At 33.1% G+C, this 17,176-nt stretch overlaps 1 pseudogene; it reads left to right on the top strand.

The window, feature by feature from the left end:
* The first annotated feature begins 7,357 nt into the window (after positions 1 to 7,357).
* On the top strand, positions 7,358 to 16,041 carry LOC129949857 (transmembrane protein 164-like; annotated as a pseudogene).
* The last annotated feature ends 1,135 nt before the right edge of the window (positions 16,042 to 17,176 follow it).

Raw genomic sequence — 17,176 nt, 5'->3', positions numbered from 1 at the left:
CACAGATTGCAAAAAACTGGCAAGTCTTCGCGATGTGGTGTGAAGGTAAGTCTTACCCAATTCTCCTCTCATTTTGAATATTGCTGATATAAGTTTTTGTCTGTTTTCAGCCCGAAGATATTTTTTTTCACACAGGTTATGGTTCAGTATGCTGTAGGTTGATCTATGAACTGAACACGTCGCCATGTTGTCAACCCTATATTTTTCATCAATTTTAGATACTAAGTCATAGAAGGCTTCTTTTACTACTTTTTGTCATTTATCTGATGGCTTTAATTCAGGTTAAAATCACAATAGTCTGCTAGCTCTATTAGTTTCTCATACCAAAGTCCTTTCTTCTGGATCGCATACAATGCTATTACATTTGGCAATCTTCCACTTGGCATATAAATAACTTTCAATATATAATCAACATGTAACTTAAGGGGGTATTCTGGTCTAGAAATTAAAAAAAATCGATTTTTTTTTCTTTTCATATTTTCATAGTTTAACTATTTAAGAATATGTCTACTAGAGGATTTTCCCAAATTCAAATTATTTTCGGAGAAATAAGTATTTTGCTGAGCAGCCATCCAAATCGGTTGGGCTGCAACTAATAGAACAAAAGACATAATGGGGTACTTTAAACGCGTTTTTCTCAGAACTGTCTTTTTGAATCTGATACCCCACGATTTCTCAGGTTCTGCCGAACCGATTTACTTGAAATTTTAAGAAAGTCTTCTTTAGGGACTTGTCTACGTCCGGAACTACGGCCATCCCCAAATTTTTATTTTTACTATTTTTAACAAATCGAAGAATGTTCAAAAAAATGGTAAATTTTTTGTATTTTTCTTTAGACAGCCGCCATTTTGTAAAAAAAAATGTTTGTAACTTTTCCGTAGTTCCAGACATTGCGACATTATTGTAGATTAATAATCTTTTTTAGTTTTTGATTTCAGATTTCTAGGAGAGTTAAAATCGTGGGTATGGTCACGCACCAAATTTTTGAGACGCACTACTCTATCAGCTGATAACTAACGGAATTTTTATTTTTTTTTTACTTTTTTATTTTTTTTTGTATGCTTCTAATGTGAATAAATAATGTATAAAAAAATTGATGGTAAAATTGTAGCTTGCTTTTTTCTACAGCACTTCAAAAATTACATAAAATTCATGTCTCTAGACCAGAATACCCCCTTAAGTGTTTTGATAAACAGGAGTGACAATCCAGTTTCGATGTTTATCATGTAGTTCGGTGTGTTGATCGGTAGCTGGAAACATCTTTTTATATAAAATCTCAACAACTTCTCAACCGTTTCATATTTTTCAAAACCCGAAGTTTGCGCTGCATACATCATCAGGGAATCTTCTTCCCAGTCGCGCTAATAGCACTTCATGTTAAGATTGCTGGTTATAATAACACCAAGATATTTGTAGGCTCTCACAAACTTCGATCGGTTCATTGTTTTAGTACCACTGCTCATTCCTTGACATTCTGCCAGACCCCTTTTTAAAGACCATCATTTTGGATTTGCTTAAATTGACCGTCAAAGTCCACAACCTGGAGTATTCACTTAGATAATTGATCATTAATTGCAATGTTGCAGGTGAATATGCAAAAAGCACAACATTATCAGCAAATAAGAGAGCTTTGTCCGCCATTCCCGCAAACTCTATCCCACCAGGTAAACTGTCAGTAAGATCGTCGATAAACAAAGGCAAATAGATTTGGACTTAGGGGGCATCCTTGCTTTACTCCCATTGAGGTTTCGAACCACTGCGACATTTCATCACCGTTCCATACTGTAGCATGATTTCCATCATAAAGGTTTTATAAGACACTGCCAACCTTTGATGTCATTCCGGCATTATATAGTTTGTAAAACAACGCTCTTCTATCGATTGTGTCGAAGGCTGCCTTAAAATCAACGAAAAATACGTATAACTTCTTTTTGTGTTCTAGAAAAGTCCCTGCAATGCTTCTTAAGATAAGGATGTTATCACTCGTGGAATAACCACTTCGAAAACCTGCCTAGAATTCCCTAAGTTTCGAGTTAAGATTCATCCAATCACATAGTCGATTGTTCAAAACTGACACAAAGATTTTGTATGCGGCATTGAGAAAGAATATTTCGCGGTAATTTTTTGGATCTGACATGTCCTTTTTTTATGAATACGGAGCAAAATTGACTTTTTAAACTGCGGTGGTATATTTCCGGTTTCATTTCATTGAAGGCCTCTGTTAGTTTTTTGCCAAGGTCTACCGTTCCAAATTTCAAAAACTCTACCGCTATTCTATCAGATCCGGGTGCTTTTCCATCTTTAAGTTTGTTCATTGTCAGACGTGCCTCTTCATCCCTAAAAGGCGCATCCAGAATATCGTCAGATGTAAACGGTTTTGCATATAAAAAGGCTGGAGCAACCAAAACTGGATTTAAAAGCTTCTTGAAGTGCTCTCGCAGTAAGGGTATCGAAAGATTATTGTGATTTGGAGACTTTTACCGTTCATTTTTGTATCTCCTTCCAAAATTCTATGGCGTCTCTCCAGTATACCAATTTTAGGGCCGTAGTTTCATAGTACCTTATTTTTTTTCCTTGCAGATTTTCTTTTAGAAATTATTTTTGTGTCTCTTTCTTTTAACAATAATAACTTGAGTCTAGATTATAAATAAAACGGAACAATTTTAATTTGTTTTTGATATTAAACCCATAAGTTAATTGATTCTGTGTGACAAGTTTCTGTCTTAAGTCTTTTTTGCCTAACGTCAAAGAGTTTCGACTAACTATCATTTTTAACTCGATTTTTCACTTTTCTACAAAAGTATTTTTAATTGCTTAAATTTTGACGAGGATATTTTCCTCAATTCTGAACCTTTTTCAACAATTTTAGATAATTGTTAAATATATTTGTGACTTCAGCCTTTTCCACTGTAGGAATCCATTTCACAAGCTTATAAAATTGTAATACACAGGAAATATTCAAAAATAATTGTTAAAAGCTCGATAAATTTTATTCCACCACAAATTTATTATACTAGTTTAGTTCGGAATATTTTATTAATGGATCAAGACTATTGTAACATATTTTTAATACTATGAATAAGGCCTAAAAATGGCATCCTGCTTTTACCTTTTTTATTTTTTGTTTTATTAAAAAATAGTTTTAAAAGAAAATAGATTTTGAAGGCGTGATATCTCAATATTTGGAATACACAATATTTCTGAACATTGAAAAAGCTTAACTCAGGAAATATTTTTTGTTAGGATCCAAATACAGAAATCTTTTTAGGACCCAGACCAGGAGGAAAACGAGAGTGAATCAATTTTAAATTATTATTCGCAAAACTTTTTTGACAAAAAAAAATCATTATGTTTATGCTAGGTATATAGTAATAGTATACACACTTCTATAAAAAAAAAAAAACACTTTATTTAAAAATTTACAAAAGATAAACAAAAATTAAAGCCCATCGTCAACAACCTGATAGGTCCTTATCAGTGTGGTTTTAGACCAGGAAAGTCCACAGTTGATCAAATATTCACATTACGGAAGATCCTGGAAAAAACTCAAGAGCACCAAATCGACACCCACCATCTTTTCATCGATTTCAAGGAAGGCATATGACAGCATCTACAGGGACGAGCTGTATAGAGGCATGTCTAGTTTTGGCATCCCTGCCAAACTCGTCCGTTTGTGCACGATGACCATGGAGAATTCATGCTGCTCCATAAAGGTTGGAAACAACTTAACAGAACCTTTTGATGTCAAAAAAGGTTTTAGACAAGGTGATGCGCTGTCATGCGATTTTTTTAACATCGTGCTTGAAAGAATAGTGCAGAGCTCACACGTCAACACTAGAGGCACTATCTTTCAAAAGTCTGTCCAATTACTGGCATATGCTGATGACATTGACATAATCGGAAGAACTCAGCGTGATGTCAATGGGGCTTTTGTGAGTCTCTGAGGCAGAGGCGGCAAAAATCTGTTTACCGGTTATGAGGGCAAAACAAAGTACATGCTGTCGTCTAGAAAGGACATACAACACCGAGGTTTTGGTCACAACGTCACAATCTACAGACGTAACTTTGAGGTAGTCAAGGACTACGTCTACCTTGGCTCCGCTGTAAACGCAGAAAACAACACCAGCGCTGAGATCAAACGCAGAATGACTCTTGCTAACCGCTACCGCTGTTTCTTTGGACTAAGAAAGCAATTGAGTGGTAATGTCCTCTCTTTAGGGACCAAAGTGTTGCTATATAAGACCCTTATCATCCCCGTCCTGCTATACGGTGCAGAAGCATGGACCATGACAAAAGCGGATGAAAGCACCTTAGGTCGCTTCGAGAGAAAAGTTCTTCGTGTGATCTACGGTCCCATATGCATCGAAGGGGAGTGAAGGAGAAGATGGAAAGACGAACTGTACGGGCTGTACAGCGACGTAGATTTAGCAAGAAGAGTAAAAGTCCAACGACCAAGATGGCTGGGTCACGTAGAGCGCATCGAAACCAATGCTCCGGCCCGGAAAGTCTTCGAATCCGCATCCACAGGACAGCGCAGTAGAGGAAGACCGCGGATCAGGTGGCGCGCACAAGTGGAAGGTGACCTCACCCAACTTGGAGCGCGAAACTGGAGACATCTAGCTAGGGACCGAGCTAGATGGAGAAGTTTGTTGGGTGAGGCCCTAGTTCACACAGGACTGTAGCGCCACCTTAAGTAAGTAAGTAAGTAAGTAAACAAAAATTAAACTTTACATATCACTATTTAGAACCGCTTAGTACCAAGTACGGCTTTCCCTACTCCGTATGCACAGTTTAAGCCTATCTGGTAAGCTTTCGATAAGATGTCTTACATTTTATTCGGTTATATGCTCCCATGTGGCTTTTAACGCGTTTATGAGCTCATGTTTAGTGTTGACGCTGGCGTTGTTTTTTTTAGGTTCTTTTGAACTGGTCCCATTAATGCTCAATCGGATTGAGGGCTCTTTGTTGGCTATGGCAAAAGTGTAATACTGGCGTGAGAAAGAGCTACTTGGGTGAAAGTTGAGTATGTGATAGAGAATTATTTTGCTTTTTTATTTCGCCAACTCTTTGTGAAAATGGAATCTGATAAGTAGAGGAGAACACCAAGACTTCGTAGTTCAGAATGAAGTTTTTATGTCAAAATGGGTATATATATAAATTCGGAGTAAGTCAATGACAAGAACAGTGATTACAATATTTAATATTAAGGTTGCGATTACAACATCTCCTCCGCTACAATTACAAAGGATGTAAGCACTTAACATCCTTGAAGGAACCGTACAGGAGCCTTTTTAGGTCTTTTGGATCTTCTAAGTTCGAGTGGACCAGCTGGTGAAATCATATCCGCATGATTGGAAGCGTGCTGGTGCAATTCTGAAGTTGGTTCCGTGACTTGCTCAAATGATTCTTGCTTTAGTTCAATTTCCATATTTTCAGATGAACTCTCATCATTGTTTTGTCTTAAAGATGAAGAAAATTCATGGTTATGTAAATTAACATTACATTTTATTGAATCTTGTTTAGAACTTGGTGAAGTTTCTGAACTTCTAATAAAAGTGCAGTCTGCTTCAGGTTGATGCTTCAATAACAGTAATTGGTTTTGATGACGCCTTATGTATCTTCGATCAGTTTGGATACCATACATGTTACAACCCAAAACGCTAGTAATAACTCCATTGCACCACTTCTTGGACTTCCTGTATTGTCTGGCTAGAACTTTTTTATTTGGTTGGAATTTAGGTTTTTGTCTTGAAAAAGACATTTTATGTTGGCTCGAAAACACGAAAGCAGTTTCCTACGTTGTCGTCCGCTGGATACTTTTGTGAAATAGGATTCGTTGTTGCTCTATATGTCGAGAGAAACACGTTGACAGCAACATCAGTATTCTTCTCCTCTTCTAAAATCTTCTTAAACGCTTCTTTAAATGTTCGCACGAACCTTTCGGCCTGGCCGTTAGAAGCAGGATGGAACGGTTCTGTTCTCCAATGTTGTATGGAATGATAGTGGGCAAATTCTTCAAAAACCTGAGCGGTGAATTGCTTGCCATTGTCCGTCACTATCGTCTTTGGAGTCCTTCAATGGCGAAAATCTTCTGTAAGGCTCTTATTGTGGACTCAGAAGTCACCAACCAAAGTGATACCATGGATGGAAACTTGGAAAAAAAATCCACGCAAATCAGCCGTCTTTTATTGAAGAATGGACCCGCAAAATCCAAATGGATCCTTTCCCAAAGATTTTCTGCTGGTTGCCAATTCAAGTATTTTTTTTTCAGATTCGATGCTGATGTTTGGCATATGACGCAGTTAGCTACCAAGTTTTTGATCTGCTTATCCATATATGAAAACCAGATATACCGCCTTGATAACTGCTTCATACGTGAACAGCCTCAATGACCTTCATGAATATATTTCAATGCTCTGGACTGCAGAGCTTCCGGAATAATGACACAATCACAATCTGAAGTCAAGAGAATCACGTTATTAAATAAATAAAGAGATAACTTACTTTAAAAAAATGGTTTCAGCTCTTTTTCGTTGCTCGCCAGTTTAACCGGCCACCCTTTCTTTGTGTACGAAGAAATTTTATTTAATAATTTACCATTCTTGGTGAGATTTCCAATGTCTGTTGCATTTATTGAGGTGGTGTCTAAATCTACAATAATTAAAGTGTTTACTTTATGCAAATTATGATCTTGTTCGTCGAAAGACACATCTGGCCAAAGCGTCTGCATTGGTATGTTTCGCTGTAGGTCGATACTTTATTTGGTATCTGTAAGCCATCAAAATATAAGCCCAGTTCCGAATACGTAGCATAGTCATTTTGGGAATCTGCTTACTCGGGTTGAATATCGCCGTTAGAGGCTTGTAATCCATCTGCAGCTCTAAAATACGGGCATACAGGTAACAATGAAATTGTTTGACGCCAACAATATTAGACAACGCCTCCTGATGGCAGTCCAAAGTCTTGGAGGCAAGTGTAATCGGCCATCTGGAAACCGATTGGAGTGCTAGCTAGGTGACGCAGTTGAGTTTGAAAAGCTCGGGCAGTTATAGTACGTTCTTGACGTGCAGTTAATCTAATGTATTGGTCTTCTTGCTGGGATGGGGCTAAAATTCTTCTAATCCTGGTCTCCTTGCTACATTCCCGATTTCCTGACAGCATTTCCACATCTTTCGGAAAGCTCGCCGTGACACAACAACTCGATTTGCAATAGCCCTTTGAGACACTTCTCGATACAACATATTTACGGCTCTAATTGCGTCCTCACTATCCACTTCAGTAAGAGATTTGGTAAACTATAACGTCTCTTTCTTTTGCTTAAATGAAGAAAGATGGGTCTTATCGAACCATTCGTAAAATGGTTCCATCAAATAAATTCGAAGGTAAGTCTGAAATACTACAAGGTGGGATCTTGGGCCCTATTCTTTTTATTTTATTTTTAGAAGATTTACCTCCTGTGTTTAAGCACTATTAGACATCATTAATACCGACGATATTTCTATTTTCGAAACTGTTTTTAGTACAAAACCACCTTTGTTTTCATAAACTCAGCTTGGCAACTCTTTATTTGGTACACCGTGAGCCATGACATGACAGATATAGCGCCTAGATAGTTTACGATCCATATGAATGTTGCAGTTCAAAAAGTAATACATTATACATTGTATAAACAATTTTCAATTAATTTACCAAAACACATCAAATTTTGTGTAATATAGAAATAGAATTCCTTCTCTTTCTCTCTCTCTCTTTCTACCTCGCTATCACTCTTATCTCGAAATGATGGATTTTCAAATCATTTTACATTTTTGTATTATGCTTGCATTGGGGGTATGAATTAACAGTGAGGTGCATTTATGAATATTCATTATATTAACATTATGTTTATAGATACATATGTACTTTCATGTGCGAAGAGTGACGGATGTTCTAGTAAGCTGGATTTCAGTGGATTGTGATTTGGCTTATTTTTGTATATCAGAATTTTACTGTGTGAAAGTTCTAAAATGCTCGAAAATTCTGACGGTGCTAAGCTTTGGTGGAAAGTTTCATATAGACGTTCTTAACATTCAATAAAATGAGCCCTTCATTCGGATAGAAGAAATGAAGGTGGGTGAAAAGTGGTAATAACTCCAAAATTATGATTTTTTAAAGTCATCCAAAACATTCAAAATTATAAATATTATAAAATTTTCTTTGATACCATTAATAGTTTTGTAAAAAACATGTCAAAAATGAGAATAAAATTATGTTTTTCAATAGCTCACATTATTTTAAGGGATGAAAATGCCTTTATCCTAAAAATTATGCAGTTGAAAAATGGTAGTTGACTTTAACAGTGGAAATTCTTTAAGATACTTAAATATGTTTGTAGAATTTATTGAAAATAACAACTTAATTGTAGATAATCATTTTAATGAAGTGAAGTGAAGTGTTGCCGTAAGAAATGTTTAAGCTTTTAAATTCTACTTTAAACAATAAAACCTACACTCATATTAACAAAGTTTTTCCTAGATAAGGTCATCCATTTGTTAGTATCGAAAGTTTATCTAAAAAAGAGGCTGAAATGCGACCCACACTGATAACTTCCCATCACGTGTGTCGATTTGTTTTGCTTACAAGTTTGTAGGTTGTAGTGTTATGTTTCAAACATTTTAAAATGACCAACAATATTTTTCATATAAAGAAATAGTTTAGTTTGAAAATCTAGTTTTTTTAAATAGGATTTTAAACAAAAACAAATTTTTATCAATTTAAGTAGTATTTTTTTAAATTTTTACAAAGTGGATGAATGAAATTATTTTGAAACATGTCAAAAAGGTTTTAGTATTTTTTTTAGCTTCTTATTTTTTGTAAAAAAAACTGACAACATTTTACTGAATGTTGACAAAAATATTTTTTAAAAGGTAAAAGTAGTTTGAGCCAATATTTCAAAGTTTTGAAAAGATATATGAGTCAAAAAATCAATTTTTTGTATAGGTTTTTAGTTTTTTGTAAAAAAAAATATCAATTCGATTTTTCTTCAAATTTTACAGAATGTTGACAACAATATTTCTTAAGGTATTTTAAAGCCAATACATCACAATTTTGAAAAGATGTTTGAGTCGAAAATCATTTTTACCAATTTTTAACTTCCCATAGGAAGTTATTGTAATGGGTCCGATTTGTCAAATTGAAAATTTTGACATTTCTCGACGCTTCAAGGTCCCTAGAGTCGAAATAAAAGATTTTTAGAAAGATGTCTGTGCGTGCGTGTGTACGTACGTTCGTACGTCCGTACGTCCGTACGTTCGCGACATTTTTTTCGTCGTCCATAGCTCAAGAACCAGAAGAGATATCGACTTCAAATAAATTTTGTTATACAGATAATAAGGCAGAAAAATGCAGAAATGGCTCTCAAGAAAATTTCGTGGGTGGTTTTTTTACCATAGCAGTTTGAAAAAAAGGTGAAAATTTTGGTTAACCCTAAATATCTTACGAACCAAAAACGCTAGAGACTTGAATTAAATTTTATATAATATATTGTAACGTGATACCAAACAAGTATATTTTTTGAAAAAAATTAATATAACGGTTTTTTTATAAATCAATAAAACTGAAAAAATTTATTTGTCACCTCCAAAATTTTACGACTGAAATATGATTTTATCTCCAAAACAATTTTGAGCAACGAATAATAATGTTTTCGATATCTGATAAAATTTTGAGCAAAATCTAATTGACAGTTTTTTTTATAAAAAATAAAAATCTAAGAAAAACATTACTCAATGTTGGTAAAAATTGAATATCGATTCAAATATCTTTTCAAGAACTTAAAATTTAAGATTCAAACTTATTTTATATTATGAGAAATATTGTTTTCAACATTTTGAAAAATTTTGAGAAAAATCGAATTGATAGTTTTTTTACAAAAAATAAAAACCTAAAAAAAGAATGTATAAAAGTTGGTAAAAATTGATTTTCGACTCAAATATCTTTTGAAAACTTTGAGATATTGGCTTTGATTTACTTCAATCTTTCAAAAAATATTGTTGTCAACATTCAGTTAAAGTTTGAGAAAAATTGTGAAGTTTTTGTGCAAAAACTTAAAAACCTAATAAAAATTTACCAAAAGTTGGTTAAAATTGATTTTTGACTCAAATATCTTTTCAAAAACTTGAAATATTTTCTTCAAACTAATTTTATCTTATAAGAAATATTGTTTTCAATATTCGATAAAATTTTGAAAAAAATCGAATTGACAGTTTTTTTACAAAAAATAAAACTCTAAAAAAAACAATTCTAATACTTGGTAAAAATTTACTTTCAATTTAAATAGCTTTTCAAAAATTAAAAATATTGGCTTCAAACTTATTTTATTTCACAGAAAATATTGTTTTCGATATTCAGTAATTTGTATATAAAAATCCAACAGTCCGTTTTTTCATTAAAAAAATCTACAAAAAATAGTACGCAAATTTTTTAAAAATTGGTACTAGTACATATAGACAAACTTAGAAGCAAGACACATCGACAGACGGGATGGGAAGTTATCAGTGTGGGTCGCATCCCAGCCCCTTTTTATTATTGTTGCTTAGCTTTTATATTTCTTGTAAAAAGAATGTTAATTCGAATTTTCATTTAATTTTACAAGATCTTAAAACTTTTGTTCTCGTTACATAAAAATATTTTGGAGATGAAATTATGTTTTGCTCGTAAAATATTCAAGGTGACGAATATTTGTCTTCAGTTTTTTTGATGCATAAAAAAAAGTTAGTAGGATTTTTTTTCCAAAAATAAACTTTTTTGGTTTCACTATACAATACGTAATTCAGAATTTAATTCAACCAAAATGTTTAAACTTGTTTTAAATGCCTATGTTAAAAAACCACCCACGCATTTTGGGAGTCCTTTCATCATCTAATGCATCTTTCTGCATTATTATCTGTTTAACAAAATTTATCAGAAGTCGATATCCCTTCTGGTTCTTGAGCTATAATGGACGACGAAAAAAATGTCGCGAACGTACAGATGTACGGACGTACGAGCGTGCGTACACACGCATGCATAGACATCTCTCTAAAAATCTTTTGAAACGTCGAGAAATGTCAAAATTTTCAATTCAACAAATCGAACCGACTACAATAACTTCCTATGGGTAGCTAATAAAACACATAAAAGCGATATATTGTATTTTATTATAAGTTTTTGACTTTTAACGAGCGGTTTTAATGTTCACAATTTTTTTTTGCTGTCCATTACAACAATCAAAACAATGTTTAATGTGACTTTTAGTAAGCTTAAACGCCTTATTTAGCTTGTGCCGAACTTTAACGCCAGAGCAGAAAATACTATTTCTCATCTCTATTCCTGGTAAATTAACAATCAGTGTGTTGACGGCTTTAGAAATATCTGACCATAGTTTTGTATCTGCTTATTTTTCGTGTCCTCGCTCCTGTTATCAATACAATAGACAGTATCAAGAATTCTTAAAGATCGTAAAAAACATATTCTAATGAAATGTTATCCTTTTAATTCTCATTTAAATTATCAACTGATTGCACTGAGACGTGCCTTCTTACAAAAGTCATAGTCGGTAGAAGAAGACCGCGGATCAGTTGGCGCGCACAATCGGAAAGTGACCTCCCCCAACTTGGAGTGCGAAACTGGGGTAGGGCCCTGTTTCACACAGAACTGTAGCGCCACCTTAAGTAAGTAAGTAATGCCATCGATTTGTAAGTCAAAGTATAGCCCTTCAATTATTATTTGCGAAAGTAAAATGCATTCTGATCAATTGGAATTGATTTTAATACATAAATAGAAAGCTTAAGAAAATATGAAGATTATGTTAAACTTTTCTTCATTATATCAATCATCTGTCGGTGTAAAAAACCTTGTTTTCTTTTGTAAATCCTGAAAGTAATCTTTATAAATAATATTATTTACCACCGCCAAATTGTAAGTTTATTCAATTACATACTATTTTATTTAAATTAAAACTGTTTGTTTTGAACAACATTTCAAAAAATCAAAGTGAAATATTTGTTTTGACAGCAACCATCAGTCATGTTGTTTTTATTTAATTGAGCGCTGAATGCTTCAAAAGGTTGGTTTGTTTAGTTCATTTTTGAATTGCTATTAGTTTTCGAAATGTCTTATATAAATATGGTACCAAAACTTGTAGCTTAAGTACAACAAATTTGTTGTCATTTAAAAAGTGTTTAGTTTTATTCTAACGTCCAAAAGCTTTAAGAAACTTTTTAGAATTGCAAGTTTCAATAGTGTTCAGTTTGGTATCTGTCATTACCTGCAATTTTCGTTCAGAAATGTTTGTGAAATGTGTTATTTACAAAACCATGTTCGCATTGAACCATTTTACAACACCTCAATCCTACATTTATCTTCCTCTCAATTGGGAATTAGATAAAATAATTATATATCAAAAGAGTGTTCTGAAACAAAAGTCAAATCGCATGAAATTAAATATTTGCCACTTTTTTTACCTCATTTTAAAATATAATACAATAATAATCACAAAATCTTTAGAAGTTTCTTTAATGTGGACAAATGTTTGTATCAAGCTGATAGAGATGAAGAGGTATGAAAACGGAAATACATAAGACTCAACCGTAGGTAAAGATTCGCCGAATCTGTTGAGTTAGAATTAAGAAAAAGTTGTTAAAAACTGACGAACAATTTTCAAAAGCTTTCGTTTGAGAATACGTAATTTACAGCATTTTGTTAATGCTCAATTTCAAGAAAGTGGAACTTAACGAAAATCAACGATAGGACTGTCAAAAATTTACTTTTTTAAATATTCATAACGCAGGATTGTAAAATTTATGGAGAAGAAAGAAAGAAAAATGTTCTCAACTTCAACATAAAAGCGTATGTGTGGTGGTGTGGTCTTCGGCCGTCGCTTCATTAGTATGATTTACGGTGGTGATTGAAATACGTGTAATTCAAAAAGAAAGATGTTTAGCGTAATATAGCGCCAAAACCAGTAACTTTTTTTTGAGATATCAAAAATGTGCTGCTTAACGAATAAATTTGTACCTAAATCGTGCACATAGATCCCTTTTTTTCTCATGATGATGAATCGTCAAATCTTAAGTTCTATTTATTCACAAAATCTCGAAACTATCTTAGATTTTGCACTTATGTATTTGTTTTGTTGGTAAGAACGGTTATAGCCAATATTTTTGTAAAAAGTGACCCGAGTGAACGAGTTTCCTCAGATGAATTTTAATTTTAAGTTGCTTATTACTTTTACTCAAACACCGCATGCAAATGTGTTACAAAATAAAAAAAACAGTTAGGTTAGTTTTATTGATAATTGACACAACATTTTAAAATTAATATGCTATTTTCGTTTATTTTTTTTTTGCAGGAAATCACGACGTTAAAAAACTAAAAAAAAATAAATTCTTTCAATCTGTTCTCTCATAGTATTATATCTATTTAATTTCCTTTAATGCCCACGATTTATCTCTAATCTAACTCCTACTTTACTTCTTATCTAAAAGAAAACATAAAACAATAATTTTTCAAACTACATAATATATCCCAAAAATAAATTCACAATTGACTGGAATTGGGCTATTGGCGGCATTACCGACGAAGTACCACGAACTGCTGGTCCAGATTGCATTAACTACATGACAAATCAACGCCGTATTATTGAAGCAATCATCGTGACATTTCTGTGCCTATGGGTAATAAGATGGGCCTACAAACGTATGGATCCCATCGAAGTACCAGCCGGACCGCCTGAACCACATTCGCCTATGAGGCTTTTCCTTCTTATTCTTATGTGCTTTATATTTGGAGTTGAAATGGGTTTTAAATTGGCCGAAGAATCTGTGATATTTGTTCTCAATCCATGCCATATTCAAACGATAATTCAAGTGAGTTATACTTCATTTTATAATCTTGTTTTTTTAACTACCTTTTAAGTTGGATATTTTTTGAATTTCAAACTACAAAACTTCTATTGTAGATATACCTTTTGACAGCGAGGCCGAGTAAACTTACAATAGCCTTGTTTAGGATACAATTGAGTTAAGTAAATGGACCATTCTTGGCTTCTTTGTTTCCTGAAGTTGAAAGCAGAACAAATGCTGCAACACGCACTGTTGTATCTAATACCAGTTTATATGTTAAGGAGTGGTAGTAAGATTTTCAATTTTTAAATTATCTCAAAATGGCTTCCAATACTTTATTTCTAATTTATATATCTCATATAGGAGCGTACAAAAAGAAAAGTTAAAAGATTTTAACTGGGTCGCCATTGGTGTAGCTATAATTTTTCTTTATCATTTCAATTTCCTGACATACATGTCAGTGGTAAGTAAAAATATTTTACAAACATAATAAAATGCCCTAAAGAGGTTTTGTACTTTTCTGTCAAAGTTTACCAAACATATTGTGATACAAAGATTAACCATCATTTGATAGTTTAAAACTATCCCAAAAAATGGACAACGAAAACTCTAATTTGTGACAGATGTCAGTCTTTCAGACACTTGTTTCTTAAAATTAATAAGCTGAACGAACGAAAACAAACAACAGGATGACAAGAACTTTTCTGAACTCTTTTCTTTATTAAGCACAGTTTACATGAGCACGGCCAACGACCAACGAATGAACAATACCTTCATCGGTTTTGACATTTCATGAGAATTTTTAATTCTTCGCGAATGACGTTTGACCTTCAGCCACAGCCGAACACCATTTACCACCGAAACCAAAACAAGAATGATTTTTGCAGGTTAATTACGAGCGATTATTTTATTCGTTGCGAGTGTGGATAATGTGGAACGCGAATAAAGTTTGATAGCTCGTATCAACTACAATGTTTTTCGCTACGAATAAATTTGTTAATATATGATATTGAAAAGTATGCATCATAAATCATGTAGAAACTATATTGCTATAGTTTTGTTAAGAATTTGTGTGGAAATATGTCTTCAAATGTATATAAACTCACATTTTGTAATTCCCTCATCGTTCGTTGATAGCGCTCATATGAATAATGGTTTAGAAGAGAGCTTAAAGTAATGTAATTCATCTTTATGAATGAATTTGACATATAGACTGTTTTTCAAACGTTACTAATTGCTATTTCCTTTAAAAAATGTCGAATCAACCAAAACTGTCATAATAGCATGTAAAATTTACACAACCGGTGCCAAATACACTTTGATGTCTCTTGATTATTAAGAGCCTTGCACATGAGAGCGAACAACGAATGGACGAACTAACGTTATTTTCGTTTAAATTATAAGAAACGAATTGAAACTTATGTAAGGATAATACTATTTGCATTGCATTTTGTTCTCTAAAACAAGACAATTTTGTAAGAACAATTTGGTAGTAACGAAATGTGGTTACTATGAACTGTCAAACTCTATTCGCGTTTTACTTACCATCCACACTGCAACGAATAAATTGTTAGCACTCAACTTAGTCACTTAATTATAATTTGACATTTCGGTCAAAATATGCGAACATCCACATTTCGCAGTTCGTAGCTCATGAGCAAGATGCTTTAGCTGTCAAATAATTTTGACGTCCGGCGTTTGTAGGAACTACCGTGGCTTCACAGTTTGATGCAAAAATATATTTCTCGTTGAATTATTTTAAGGCGACTAATGTTGACATATCATCATTTTATATTAATCTTGATTCATAGTTGAAAAGAAATAAAAAAATTGAAAGAAATTTTAAGGCACTTCACACTGAGTTTCTTCAAAAGAATGCATTTTCATTACCGTCTTGGTGATTTTTTATTTCGTTCATCAAATCTATGGAGTTTTTGAAAGTTAATTCAACGAAATTTTGACAGAATGGCATATCATCTATAAAGAACTGTCAAAACACATAATATCAAACGAATTCTCTTTTACTCGACAGTTATCAGGTGTAAATCTAAGTCATATGATGTGTGCAGCAATAGCAGATCCCTTCCAAGGCAACAACTATCGTATAGCTGAATTATTCCACGAATCAACTCTATCAACTGATTGCACTGAGACGTGCCTTCTTACAAAAGTCATATAAACGCTGATTAAATATTATCAGTTGAAATAATATCACGATCAACAAAAACTTTTTAATGACCGACAGTACGGTTTTCATAAAAATAGCTCTACTGTTGATCTCATGATTCACCTTACTGAACAATTTAATAAATTTTTGTATTGTTTTGAAGAAAGAAAAATTATTGCTTTTGATATTTGAAAGGCATTTGATGAAGTCTGCTCTGTTATCGAATATACGTGCTTTCGTTGTAAGCGAACCCTTTCTTCGTCTCATTAAACATTTTTTTTCGAACCGTTTAGTACAAGCAACAATATAAGAAAAAATGCAGTCCCGCTGCATTCCTTGAGCTTTTATTAATGTCCATCAATAACCTTGAGTCCAGTTCCTGTCTTACTTACCACACTCTGTTTTTAACTAACATTGCATTTTTCAATACTTAAAAATCAATGTACACCACCACTTATTTTGTGATTCTTCCATTTTACCTAATGTGTCTTTGGAATATTGAAGTTAAAACCACACGTTTCGGGCTATATCTTGGCCACAACTTCTGTAATGTTTTTTTTTTTAAACGTGTAGAGCTCGGAGAGTTCTGTTGTTCCAGAGAAAAAAATTAGTCAAATTACATGATTTTGTATGACCAATTGTTCAATGTTGCCAAGTCTTTTTGAAACAATATATCGTTTTAAGTCAAGATTTTTAATCTACTACCAATCGAACTTCCCCCCTACATTTTTGGTCATTTTATTTCCATTTGTTCGTATCAGTACCCGTATCGATGAATGAGATGAATCGTAAAATATTTGAAACCAATTTAACACCAAAAACCCTTGTTCTTTTAACCCTTAATTGTTACCTCTTTAACTGTGTCTATAATCATATTGACATTTTGAAAATTAATTTCTTTCACTTATTTTTAACATGTTTCAACACTTCATATTAAATTCTATGGAGAATTGAATCAATATAATTATACCATCTTCGAACACTTACAATTCTCATTTACTGAATTGGATGTGCAGTGCATACACTTCGAACCTAATATGAGCATTTTCCTCATAAAATCCTTTTGTATAATTACTTTGGAATTATTTCCGAAATTTTACGAAAACCAACATTTTTGAAATTTCATAGATGAATTCAGGCACATCCT

The sequence above is a fragment of the Eupeodes corollae genome, chromosome 1 (assembly GCF_945859685.1).
Source record: "Eupeodes corollae chromosome 1, idEupCoro1.1, whole genome shotgun sequence".
Classification (NCBI taxonomy): Eukaryota; Metazoa; Arthropoda; class Insecta; order Diptera; family Syrphidae; genus Eupeodes; species Eupeodes corollae.
This window is presented reverse-complemented; position numbering and strand designations above follow the sequence as displayed.